At 39.0% G+C, this 13146-nt stretch overlaps 1 protein-coding gene across 1 annotated transcript in view; it reads left to right on the top strand.

The window, feature by feature from the left end:
• The first annotated feature begins 374 nt into the window (after window positions 1-374).
• St8sia6 (ST8 alpha-N-acetyl-neuraminide alpha-2,8-sialyltransferase 6) overlaps window positions 375-13146 on the top strand; it is a 129633-nt gene continuing 116861 nt past the window's right edge. Inside the window, exons 1-2 of the mRNA XM_021726680.3 lie at window positions 375-598; window positions 1101-1208. The gene's annotated coding sequence lies outside the window, so the exon portion shown is untranslated. The remainder of the gene's footprint in view (window positions 599-1100; window positions 1209-13146) is intronic.

The following is a 13146-nucleotide window of genomic DNA, read 5'->3' on the forward strand; positions in this document are numbered from 1 at the left end:
AGGAGCCATGCGGGCACTCAGAAGAAGGTGAGGGCGCGGAAAAGTTGAAGCCCAATCAGCATGGAGTTGAGCTCCGCGCCCCAACCTTCAGGTGACCCCGCGCGGTGGCGGCAGAGGCAGCGGCGGCTGCAGCGACCAGAGCCCACAGCAGCTAGGAGCGCCTCCGGGAGGACAGGCGGCGAGCTCGGTGAATCGTCATCTGCCAGCGGAGCGCCGAGCTTCGGCGGGCCGTGGCTGGGTGAGAGAAGAAAGAGCCAGGACACAGCTTCTTTTCTCTCCCCGCCAAGACTGTGCAGGCTGGGCTCAGGGCGCCCAGAGTGTGCGGGCCCTCGCTGCGCTCTGTTGTCGCCCCTCGCCGCCGCCTTTGAACACTGGGGGTGTGCGTGGCTACGGCCGTGGTGGCGGCGGCGGCGGCAGCGGCGGGAGTAGCGAGTCGGGGCCGCCCCGGCTACGCTTCGCCCGGGCATCAGCGGCGGCGGCGGCGCCCATGGCTCAGGGTACGGCCAGGGTGCGCGCTGCTCTCCCTGCTCTCCAGCCTGCTACTACTGCTGCTGCTGCGCCTGCTCTGGTGCCCCACCGACGCGCCCGCCCGCTCCAGGTAATCCCGGGCCCCCGCAGATCGACCTGCGGGTCCCGCGCATCCTTGCCGTGCGCCCCGCCGTGCGCCTCGGGAGCTCTGGGCGCAGATCGGCTTGCCTTGGGCGCACAGACTTTTGGTAGCTAGGGGAACAAGCTGAGGGGTAGCAGCTGCCTGAGGAAGGGGTGGGGCATGGGGGTGACTCTTGGATCGGTAGGCATCGCCATGGATGGTGAGGGACCTGTCAGGGTGGTGGGGGCTCCAGTGTGCGTCGCTGTGGGTGAGAGAGCTTCGGAGCAGGACCTGCCGTCGGGTTCTCTACCATCCTCCCGGGGCTCTCCATTCTGGTCTTTGCTGTCCTTTCCTACCCTTCTTAAGGCATTTCCAACTGTGCTTGGGGAACTGTCCCCGGAGCCGGGGTGCGCAAAGATGCCATGGCTAGGCTTGGAGCGCAACGCACAACCTGCCAGCCAACAGCTCCCCGCGAGGTGTAACAACTTATTTTTTTCCCTTGGTGGTGCAGGCTCTTGGTGGATGAAAGCGAGGAGGATCCCCAAGGCACTTCCCCAGCGTTGAGAATACTTAGGAGCCCCGCGCCCCCGATACCTCCCACCACGAACAGGTACAACAGGTACGCCCGCGGCGCGAAGGGACTGGCGGGGGGACTCCTGGGCCGGACCAACTAGTTTGAGCTGTCAGCTTGGGATGACAGGATTGAGTGTGTGTGTGTGTGTGTGTGTGTGTGTGTGTGTGTGTGTGTGTGTGTGTATTACTCTGAGAAACTCTTGATGCTCACTTAACCTTTGAAAGTCTGCCCCTCTATGTGAGTGTTGAGTGGTGTTTGGAAACCCCCTCCCCCTAGAGAAGTCGCTTCTCCTTTTGGAGGGATTAGGTTTTTTTTTTCCTTCTATGGTTTAAAGTGTATCATTATTAAGATTCAGGTTTGGAGGATTTGAATTCTTGGGTGTGCTGTAAACGTTTTTCTCCTTGGTGAATGAAGACTTAAATTTTTTCCTTTATCATTCATATGAATATTTAAACACAGACAATAATGATTTGGGTTTTCTATTTTTTTTTCTGATCATAAAACTAATACAACTCAGGAAATACAACAGGAAAAATATATAAAAGAAAATAATTCACTAAGTCCCAGCATCCAGAGACTGTATTCATATTGTCCTATTTTCTTCTAGTGGTCTTTGCCATATATACATATTTTTAAAATACAGTTTAGATTGTATTTTGTACTTTGTGTTCCATCTTTCTCCCTAAACATTGTAGACCTTTGTACGTTTTATTAATTTTGTCCTAAAACATTGCTTTTGATTATTGTATAACCCATTATATGAATAGTCCCTAATTTATATAACTGTCTTCATTTTTAGACATTAAGGTTGTTTCCTGGGTGTTTTTTTTTTTTTTGGTGTGTGGGGGGTTGCTTTCAAAATTCTATTAAATCCATCCTTGTTTGTATATCTTTATCTTTGTTTCAAATTAATTCCCCAGAATGAACTGATAGAAGTTGGATTATTAAGTCAAAGAGTATGTGCATTTAAGGTTCTAAATCACATTTCCAATTGCTTACTAGAAGGATCCAATCCATTTATGCTTTCACTAACAGAATGTACTGCTTTGTTCCTCAGCATTGCTATTATTATTCTTGCAATCTTTTACTGTTTCACTTCTTCTTTCCCTCTATTTATCTTCCTCTTGGCTCTTGGATCACCTTAATCTTCTGATTGCATAACTGGAGGTTCCCTCCTTTGTGGCTCTGGTTTGGCACTATGAAAGTCCAGAAGTACCTGGAAGAGACTCCAGAGTGAGGAACAGCACTGCCAGACTCAGTCCCCTGTTGAATGTCATATTATACTAGAGGCATTAACAAATTCTGAATTAACAAAAGCTTGTGAGAAAAATATTGGCCTATAGTTTTATTTTATGCAGTTTTGTGTGCGCAGATGGGTAGCTTTCTCAATGAACTGGGGGCATTTCATTTTCTTCCAAGTCTTTTGACTATTATACATCCTGAGGTTTCTGCTTTGGGAAAGTTTGAAAGCATGTACTCATTAAATGATCTGATCCCAGGACAGCAAGTGTGTGTGTGTGTGTGTGTGTGTGTGTGTGTGTGTGTGTGTGTGTGTGTATGGTAATTTTTGATGAATTTTACAATTTATTTTGGCACACTTCTTTTCCATTTGGCATACTTCTAGGTAATTAATTCATATTTTTTTAGTGTGGTTAAATTTTTCATTTATACCATAGTGCTGTGTTAGTAGAAATCTCTTTGCCCTTTGATCTGCTTTATATCCCCTTTATCACTTTTAATTTCGATTACTTATGTATCAGGGGAACAAACTTTAGATCACCATACTACTTGGTTGTATAGAGAAATTGCAATTTCTTATTCTGTAGCTGGTCTGATCTTCCTCATTAATGATACCAATAAGAGGAGCCCCAAATGAATGAACTCTTCTTATGGGCCAGACACTTATCTATATCCTTTATTAACTCTTTTAATCCTTAGAAATAGTAAGAAAAACCTGTATCATTTAATAGGTGAGGAAACTGAAACATTGAGAAATTAAGTAAATTACCCTAAGTTATAGATTTCCAAACTGTGCTACTAGGAATCAAATCCATGGACCCAGAATCCCACACCTAATCTCTCTGCAGTGCAGCATTTTATTGGTGCAGGGCCAGTTGGTGTACGTACGTATCCTTAAAACTCTTTCTGGTAATATTTACTCTGTTAACAAATTATTCATATCTCAGATTGCTCCCAACATATCTTTCACTTAAAAATGACATCTAGGTGGGTGTGGTGGCACTCACCCATAATCTCAGTGACTCAGGAAGCTGAGGCAAGAGGATCCAAAATTTTAGGACAGCTTCAGCAATTTAGCGAGTTCCTGTCTCTGAATGAAAAATAAAAAGGACTGGGGATGGAGCTCAGTGGTAGAGCCTATGGTTCAAGATCATGGTACACGTTAACTCCTCTGGTCTCCAGAGTGATGTTACATCTTTTCTATTTGGTAGACAGGCCCCCTTTCAATAGCCAGGTATGAGATCCTGCTGCTTGGAGTTCATTCTTTTTTGGTCAGGCATTACACCTGTTAGTACTTCCTAGTTATCTGAGTGCCCATTGATGCTATAAGGAATCTGGTGAAGGGTTTCTTTGGATCCTTTTCTAGATTGTCACTTTTTGACTTTTGCTACAATACTATCTTTCTCAGCTCTAGCTAGCTAGTTCCACAGTCTCTTAGCCTTTTAGGGGAACCATCTAACCTAACCATTGTTGGTTCAGGAAACTTAATATCAGGGTCTCCCTCCCTTGTGATCCACCAAGATGGGACCCCACTCAAAGTTGATTTCAAAGTAAGGGACTGCTCAAGAGGTGATCTGTTTCCAGAATCTTAATAGGAGGATGCAAAAACCTCCTTTCCCTCTGTTATTGTCCTTGATGTTATCGTGTTATGGCCCCCACCTGTTTCTCTCCAAACCCAAACTCTCTTCTACCTTTTTGTCTCTTCCTCTCACCTGTACTTCATGATAGGAATGTGCCGATTCCCCTCTGCTTCATATTTTGTCATGACTCAAATACAAGCTTTAATGCCAAATTGTGGGGGGTCAGGGGAAAGGAACTGGGAAAACTCTGGGAACAATGTCTTCTTCTAGGTCATGTGGTTAGTGTATTAAAGGAGGGGAATAAGAGAAATCTCTTGGAGCTGAAGCAAATTCTATTTTGTCTAGAGTAGAATATTACCTTATACTTTCTCTTTGCATTCTTTCTGTATTAAAAAGTCTTATTTTTCTCCACCAACCCCCAAAGATGTTTCTAAATGCTTCTAGAAGACTCACGTATTAAGAAAGACAGAAGAGCCCAGCAGCTTCAGAGGCTGAGCCAGGAGGATTGTGAGTTCAAAGCCAGCCTTAGCAAAAGCCCGGTACTAAGCACCTCAGTGAGACCCTGTCTCTAAATAAAATACAAAACAGGGCTGGGGACATGGCTAAGTGGTCGAGCGCCCCTGAGTTTAGTCTCTGTACCCCTTCTCCCCTCAAAAAAAATGACAAAAGAGAGAATATGTTAATGATTTAAAAAATATTATCTCATTACAGTGGATTTTTTTCTCTTCCAGATAAATTGCCAAAAATCTGTCATTGTCAAACAAGGAGCTTTTGGATTTAGATCTTAGCTCTTGTATCTCCATATTTCCTTTATGTTACTTTTTTATTTTAAAATATCATTTTTCCCCAGTGTAATGTCTTGTAGAGCCTGTTTGACTTATTTATGTAATTTCCTCCTTTTTGTAAAAGGATATTTACAAAATCTTTTTACAAAAGGATTTGTAAAAGAATATTTAATACTATGAATTTTCCTTTGAATAAAGCTTTGGATATTTATTTATTTTTAGGTACTAGGGATTGAACCCAGTGGCGCTTTACACTGAGCTCCGTTTCTATCCCTTTTTTTTTTTTCAGGTTTTTAAAAAATATTTATTTATTTATTTTATCATTGTTTTTTATTGTTGCTTGTTCAAAACATTACATAGTTCTTGATATATCATATTTCACACTTTGATTCAAGTGGGTTATGAACTCCCATTTTTACTTTTTATTTTGATACGGGGTCTCACTAACTTGCTTAGGATCCTGCTAAGTTGCTGAGGCTGGCCTTGAACTTTTAATCCTCTTACCTCATCCTCTCAAACTCCTGGGATTACAGGCATGTGCCACCATGTCCAGTTCCATTTATTCATTCATTTATTTATTTGTACTAGGAGTTGAACTTGGGGTCTCCTGCATTCTAGGCAAGCAGCCCTAGACTAATTTCTTAAGTTTGAATACATGGTTTCCATATTTTTTTAAAAAATATATGTATTCCATGTTATTTGATTACATTTTAATTTTTTATTTTATCTCCATTATTATTTTGAGGATGATTTAAAAATTTCTTTTTAGTGGATTTTTTCTTAAGAATTAATCGAATAGTTTTTAAAAATAATATTAGTTTGATTTTTTATTATGAAAGAAATCCAATAAAATGCTGCTATGATATTATAAGTGAGTTCCCAAATATCCAATTATTAGAAATGAGGAGCTGAATTATTGTGAGACTAATGAAATGGTTAGCACAAGCCTGTGTAACTAGCTAACCTGGAGCTGAAGGGTCTCACTGTGGGATCTATCCAGGTCCTGGCTATGGTTCCGTACCTTTTCATGGCAGTTGTTCATTCTGACTTAAACATCATGGATGAGGATTTAAGATCCTGTAGCTGGCTAGAACTTTCTGGACAGCAATAGCTATTCCGTGAAGTGTTGGTTAGTTGATGCCTGTTTTGACTTATCTGGGATGTTTGGACAATTACCCCCACTCCCCAATACCACATATGTTTTCCCAAAGAGGTTTGCCTGCTGTTTCCCTTAGTAACCCTGCCCTCCCTTCCAGTAATTCTTCTTTCCTGAAGAGGAACTTGGACTTGTCCCTGTTTGAGAACTGGGGCGAGGCAGAGAGCAGACAGCAACTGTTATGTTCCAAGTCCCATTATTGTAAGGTGTGTCATTGTAGAGATTTCATTGTAAGTTTTTAGATGAACACAGAGAAAAGGAAGATTGCCTGTCATTTCAATATCTTAAAAAATGGCATTTTATATTTTGTTATATTTTATAAGCATTAATCTAATAATTGTGCTATGAATATTTTTTTTGTCTTCATACATGTACTTTGAAGAATAATGCCCATCACATTGTTATGGATATTTTGATACAGGTTAGGAACTTCCTTAAAAACAACATCTGAACTTTTTCCCACGTCATTAGTATTCTTCTTCAACATAAATTAAAGCATGGTTATAGAATGTATAGATGTATCTTAATTAATGTATTCTTTCCTTTTGTACACTTGGGTTATTTATTATCTTCGATTTTGATTTATATTCTAATATGAATGACTTCAGCTCATGCACACACTTTAGTTGTTTGGACAAGTTCTTCTTAAAAATGAAGGGGCTGCATCATAGAATATATGAAATTTTCAAATGTTGCCATGATTTTTCCAATAATTTTCACAAATGGTTGTTGATTGTTCCAAATTATCCCACTTTCAGAAGTATGTGAGTGAGAGTGACTGTTGACCCTAACTCTTTTCACTACTGTGTATTGGACTTTTTTTTCCATTTTTTCTAACTATTTTCAAGATGAAAATTTATGTCTTAAATTTTTGTTTACCATTTTTTTCTTTTTCTTTTTTGGTGTTACTAGGACTTGGCATATGCTGGGTAAGCTGTAGCACTGAACTATAACCCAGACCTTTTTATATTTCATTTTGAGACAAGGTCTCTACAAGTTGCCCAGGCTGGTTATGAACTTGTTATCCTCCTGCCTCAGCCTCCCAAATAGTCAGAATTACAGGTTTGTACCTGTGGCTCATGGTGCTTAATTTTCAAGATATTTGCTGGCCATTCATATTTTTCCCCTAAATTGATTTTTTTTCATATCCTTGCATATCTTTCCTCTAAGATACTCTATTTTCTTATTAATTATATATATACGTATATATATATAAATTTCAAGCTATATATAGATATTTCATGTGTAGACTAAAAGTATAACAGTTGACTTTTATTTACCACATGCTTCAATTATCTTATAGTTTAGTTAACATTTAATTGTGATTATTTATTCTGAAGTTTTCAATCTTCCTGTTGTCATATCCCTGATATTTACTTTTATCAATTCAACTTTTAAATGTATACATTTGTGTGTGTGTGTGTGTGTGTGTGTGTGTGTGTGTGTGTGTGTGATGTTGTAAATTAAACCCAGGGCCTTGCATATGCTAGGCAAGTGCTCTGTCATTGTTAAAACCCAACCCAACCCTCATTTTATTTATTTATTTTTGAAGTTTTTATTTGTTCTAATTAGTTATACATGACAGAGGAACACATTTTGACATATCATACATAAATGGAGTATAACTTCTCATTCATCTGGTTGTACATGATGTAGAATTACACCAGTTTCAAAATCATATGTGCACATAGGGCAATAATGTCCAATTTATTCTACTTTCATTCCTACCCCCAATCCCCCTCCCCTCCCTTTATTCCCCTCTGTCTAGTTCAAAATACCTCTTTTATCCCCCTCCCCTTATTATGAATTAGCATCCACATATCAGAGAAAACATTTGGCCTTTGGTTCTTTGGGATTGGCTTATTTCACTTAGCATGATATTCTCCAGTTCCATCTATTTACCAGCAAATGGCATAATTTCATTCTTATTTAAGGCTGAGTAATGTTCCATTGTGTATATATACCATAGTTTCTTTATCCATTCATCTGTTGAAGGGCATCTAGGCTGGTTTCATAGTTTAGCTATTGTGAATTGAGCTGCTATAAACATTGATGTGGCTGCATTACTATAGTATACTGATTTTAAGTCCTTTGCCCACCCTCATTTAAAAATATTTATTCTGAGTATTTAAATCAATTTATTTTCTATTGAGAATTTATTTTGGCATGTAGAAAAAAGGATTTTTTGGGGGGGTTTACCAGGGATTGACCCCAGCAATGATTTTACCACTGAGCTATATCCCCAACCCTTTTAATTTTTGTTTTGAGGCAGAATCTTCCTAAGTTGCTTAGAGCCTTGCTATATTGCTGAGGTTAGCCTCAAATTTGTGATCCTCTTGTCTCAAGCCTCATGAGTTGTTAGGATTACAGAAATGGGCCATCACACCTGGCATGGGATGGACTTTTTACTATTTTATTAAATAAAATAATATTTTATTTTAAATAAAATTATCAATAAATTATTACTTGAGAATTATTTTTAAATTTAAGTCAAGTTATTGCTTAAAAATTTAGAAGTACTATTTAGATTCTCTTTTCAGTGCTTGAAATTTGCCATTTTAATGATCCTCTTCCCATTTCCTCTTTTTTTTTTTTTTTAATCTTTTCCCTTTATGGGTCAGTTGGCATAAATTTTCCAACATTTTTAGCATTAAAATGTGGATGATACTCTTTCTGAAACTTCAGATTTAAAAAAAAAATTTTTTTAAGTTATAGATGGACCTAATACCTTTATTTTATTTATTTATTTTTATGTGGTGCTGAGGATTGAACCCAGGGCCTCATACATTCGAGGCAAGTGGTCTGCCCTGAAGCCACAATCCGAGCCCGAACTTCAGATATTTTTCATACCTGAATACTGAGTTAGTACTGAGTAATGAAACAACTTCATTGTTTTTTTTTTCTTAAAACATTTGTGGACAGTGTCCCCTAATTTCTGGTATTTAGGGGTTCTGAAAGAGAAATAGGGGCAATCTAATTTTTATTTCTTGTAATTGTTTTTTTTTTTTTTTTTTACTGGATTTAATGTAAAAGTCACATGAATGTGTCTACACAGGGGTCTCTTCTGACTAATTTTGTCTGTCTTTTTAATCACCTGACTCAGTGAGTTTTAAATTCAGGAAGGAAAAAAAAAAAAAAAAAGCTTGTCCTATGTTGGGTGACTTGAGTGTTCCGCATGTTTGGGCAGTACTCTGTGAAGCATATCTTCATGTTCTATCTCTGATCTCTTTAACTCTTCTCTTCCTCCTTCTCCATGTCAACAACTCTATTTCACCTTCCTATTTCTGTTTTCTTTGTCCTTTACCTCTGTCCCCTGGGATGGCTTCTCAAATGTGTCCTCTCTGTTACTGTAGTTTATTGTTTCCATAGTATCCATTCTTAGTTTTGCCCTATGATAGCACATTGATTTTTATTTTTATTCTCTTAAGAATTTTTTTCTTTCAGGCTGTACCATATCCTATCAGTTTACATCTCAGGAAGTACCTGAGTAACTTTTTAAGTCTCACTTTTTTTCCCTCCCTTATTTTTTGTTTTCTTGTATTTCCTGGGAATATTCCTTGTAAAGGTTTCTTTTGTTTCTTGTAATAAATATTTTTCCAACACACTTTTCTGTGCATTTGAAAGGTTCTATCCTCCTCCTATAGGACAGCATCTTTTCATAAGTTTTACAGATTTTTGTTTAATTTAGGTGACCCCCAAGGAGGAGGCTTCTTTCTGGAAGTGTTTGTCAAATTGGAGCCCTTGGGATTCCTAGCTGGCCACTCCAGAGCCTGGAAGAACCTCTTTGTCTGAGCATATGTCAAAGGAAAGGCTAAGTCACAGAGCCCTTAAGTTTTGAGTTTGTTTTTAATTGTGATAAAATACATATAACATAAACTTTATACCAATTTGAGTTTTTAGGTACCAGACCCAAAAGCTGTCTGTTGCTCTTACATCTTGAACTCATGCCTGTCAGAAACTTCAAGTTATACCTGGGTGATCTTCACCACCCTGGACTTCTGCTGCTGCCCAGTACTATGAATGACAAATGTCACTCAAAACCCCTGAGGCTCCCTGAGTATCTGCCAGCTACTTCATGTCCTAGAGTGTGATGACTAATTGGTTCCCTTTCTCATTTCCTTCTATTCCTTTAGTGTTGCTATGTAATGCAATGCAATATAATAATCTAATATAATACAATATTATATAACATAGGCACAATCTCAAGAGGAAGTAGAAAGAGCAATGGAAAAGAGCTCAGCAACACCCAAACGGCCCTTCCTGCCACGGGAAGCAGATCTCTCCTGTGTGGAAGAAGCCATCTATTTTTTTTTTTTTTTCGGTCTAGGCAAACTCTTTTCCTCAGGTAAAGAGAGGCAGACAGACAGTGGGAGAAGAATCACAACCTTTCTCATTTTCCCTTCTTGGACCTGCTTTGTTTCTGAGGTGAAAATTTGCATCTGCCCCTGGTAATTCCAAACACTGTGCTTATTACACCTCTGTTCTTGTGCATATCTCTTTCCTGAACTAGGCAAATTTCAGAAGCAGCTGATCTGTTGCCATCCAAATATATGCTTGTCATTTTGTGTAGACTTGTGTACATTGATAAGAATGTAAATAGTCTGGGAGAGGGAAGATCGGGCCCTGTCTACTCTCCACTGTCATACCCTGCAAGTTGTAATCATGTTTTATTTGACATTTTTCTGTTGTATATGTTCACACTGGGATCATAACTGCAGGCTTCAGAAAATTTAAGATGAGCATGAACTAGAACTTGAAAAAAAAAAAAAAAAAAAGGACCGTATAACTAAACATCACTCCAAAGCAGCTCACTTTTACCCTCTTCCCCTTTCCTCTCTACCCCACCTCACACATATATGAAGATTATTGAATTTTACTTCTGAGAGCAGTAAAAGCTTTTTCACTCGCACGTTTTTTCTTTTTTGCTTTTAGAAGTAACGATACTAATGGCGTCCTGATTTTTAAAATTCAGAATGCTTTAGGGTTGCCTTGAGTCTGGTTCCTGAAACACTTTGAAATGAGGCTTGGAATCTTGCATTCTTTTTTTCTACTTCCTAATTCTCCGTTTTAGTTGCAACCCTTCCCTTTTAAGGAGTAGAGGGGATTCTCCTCCATTCTCTCCTGACAGCACATTTTTGCTTTTCTCCTGGCTTTCTCTGTGGTTTGGATGTGGGTTCATTGTGGTCTCCCTGATTGGCATTTTTCACTGTCTCCTGTTTGGCTACCCAGCTCTGGGCAGTGTATGCAGAGAGAGAGAGAGGGCTTCAAAGCATGGGCTAGTCACTGCTGGGGCTTCTACAAAAATCATTGGCATGTGGGTAGAAGAGTCAGGAGAGCTTGAAGGACATGGAGAAATGTCCTCCTATTCCCTTTACTTTGTGGATGGATGAGTAGGATAGGAGTTTATAAGAAATGGACTCTGAATGACTCACCTGTTACTTCAGAGGTTGTTGGAGGTGGAATTTCATTTTCCACCAGACTCACAGAACACAGTCTGTGTAATGTCCCTTGGAATCCATGGGGTATGTGTTCTCAGAACCCCGTGAATACCATATGCACCAATGCTCAAGTCCCTTATGTAAAAAGGTGTAATATTTCCAAATAATGTGCACACAGCCTCCCTTTTCTTTGTCATCTACCCATTACTTGCAATACATAATATAAAGTAAATGCTATGTATGTAGTGGTTAGATGATATTGCATAAGGAATAATTACAAGGAAAGAAAAATATGGTGTTCAGCACAGACACAGTTTTTCCACCCCCCACAGTTAGATGGATCTGCAGATACAGGACCTGCCCAAGGGTGAGGGCCATATCCTGACTTGAATGCATGTCTCTGAGCAAAGAGGCCAAGATGCCTCTTTACGCAACTGAGGGGTAACATCTCAGTAAACAGTACTGTTCCAGGCATATGTCAGAGCAAAGGTGGTTTTATTTCAATATCAATTCAGGTGGTCTTCATGTGGTGTGGCTGTGTGTGAGTTCACTGTTCCTTGGATAGATATTTTCTTGAGCCATCAGGCATTCAGATGAATTTGAAAGAAGAAAAAACCCTGGCTGTCTCTGGGAGGGGCGGTAGAGATCTGATAAGGCAGGAGTGGAGAAAAGCACACAGGGACTGGGAAATTGTTATTTTGCAGTGATTATATAATAATTTCCATTATCTAGTTATTGTTGTTATTGTCGAGTACATTGAAATTCTTTAACATGTAATTTTTAAACAGTTGCATCCAAACATTCTAACAGCAGAAATGATGAGACAGTGGTTTGAGTAGAGAAGAAAGAATATGAGGGGAAGAGGAAGTGAATGTGTGTCCTCCTCTGCCAGCTACAATATTTCTAGTCACTGGTCCTCAGCTGCATGTGGTTTAAGGGTGCAAGGATTCTATAAGCTCTTGTTTGGGGGCAGAGAGAGAAGGCTTCTAAAGAGCCATTGAGGCTTTAGGGAAAAACTTGAAAAAAGTGCTTTTATTTCTAGATGCCTTATTTTGTGGATGCTTTTGTCATTAAGATGATTATTAAATATAGTTATCTGTACATACTTGGGATGTTAACTTGTCCAGAGTGGTTAAGTTCATCTTTTTTATACTTTTAGATTCCAAAAAAAAAAAAAAAATGTTTCACCCAGTACTGAGAAGGATTGTACCTGCTGTAGATAGTAATTCTTGGGAACATTTATATCCATGACTACAATTATTTCTAAAGATAATTTCATAAGGCACAACCTGTTATTTTGCAGTGATTATAAAATAATTTCCATTATCTAGTTAGTTATTGTTGTTATTGTCGAGTACATTGAAATTCTTTAACATGTAATTTTTTAAACAGTTGCATCCAAAGAAATTGAGGTTGTAAAGGGATCATTAACTTTGCAAATGATAAATATCTCCCATGGTTGCTGGAACCTTAGTTGGAAATCAAGTGGTCCCTGATATGCTGTCTTGAAAGGACAAATCCATATTCCAGATATTCTCTTTTGAGAGTCCATTCCATTATTTCCTTACTTGATATTTGAAACGTATTTTTAATGCTGCAGTAGGCATTTTTAATATCCCTGATACTTCATAACTTTAGAAGGAGTCCTATATTCTAAATGTTTATATTTGTCAACATAACATTATTACTTGCATGTTCAGTTTATGGACATATATTTTTTTTTGTACTGGGGATTGAACTTGGTGCTTAACCACCAAGCCACACACATTCCCAGCCCTTTTTGTA

Source organism: Ictidomys tridecemlineatus, chromosome 10 (assembly GCF_052094955.1).
Source record: "Ictidomys tridecemlineatus isolate mIctTri1 chromosome 10, mIctTri1.hap1, whole genome shotgun sequence".
Classification (NCBI taxonomy): Eukaryota; Metazoa; Chordata; class Mammalia; order Rodentia; family Sciuridae; genus Ictidomys; species Ictidomys tridecemlineatus.